The following is an 832-nucleotide window of genomic DNA, read 5'->3' as shown; positions in this document are numbered from 1 at the left end:
GTAAAGTTTTGTAAGATCGTCTGATATGCGATATTTTATGTAAAAAAAAAAAAAAAAATGTAAAGATATACATTTAATAATGTGAGATACACAACAATACACACAGGACACACGACAAGCGTGACGTGTGAGAGAGAAAGAGAGTGAGAGAGAACGAGAGCGCTGACGAATGAATGTGAGAAGAGACGATACTTTCGTGATGATCGTACCGGGATATGAGAATGAGAGACGAAATAAAACACCTGCTGTAGGCTGACGATACGTACATACGTATTACGTATACGTATATATATATATATATAAATATATACATACTTACATACGACATAAAATTATCGTAAGTATACATATAAGAGATACTTATATACTTTATATAGCCGCATTCGTCGTCACATTATACGTATACAACGGGCTTGCGAGCATTTGACAGGTGATTTGTCTCGGCTAATGTGTCAAGGATCGCATGAATGAGAAAGTAAAAGAGAGGGAAGAGAGAGAGAGAGAAAGAAAGAGAGAGTGCGCGAGAGAAAAGGAAGCTGTATAGTCGGCATTTACATATCTTTGATTCGTTCGTTTGCGAAATTGTCGCGTCATTTAAATAATACCGACGTCGCTTTACAGGATCGTGAAAATCGTCGGTTGTAGGGCGAGAGTTAATGGGTCCATAGTGTTCATATCGCACGTTTAACGATAACTGTGGCTGTTCATTAGTTTCGTCATCTATTCTATCGCAGGAAGAGAGAATTAAGAGCGATCATATATGTGGCAATAGAGCCTTGCCTCGCTCGATCTGATTGTAACACAATGTCGGTAAACGCTATCTTATAACTCT

This window comes from Formica exsecta, unplaced genomic scaffold (genome assembly GCF_003651465.1).
Source record: "Formica exsecta isolate Colony F162 unplaced genomic scaffold, ASM365146v1 scaffold826, whole genome shotgun sequence".
Taxonomy (NCBI): domain Eukaryota; kingdom Metazoa; phylum Arthropoda; class Insecta; order Hymenoptera; family Formicidae; genus Formica; species Formica exsecta.
The sequence above is the reverse complement of the archived record's forward strand: the minus strand, read 5'-3'. Positions refer to the sequence as shown.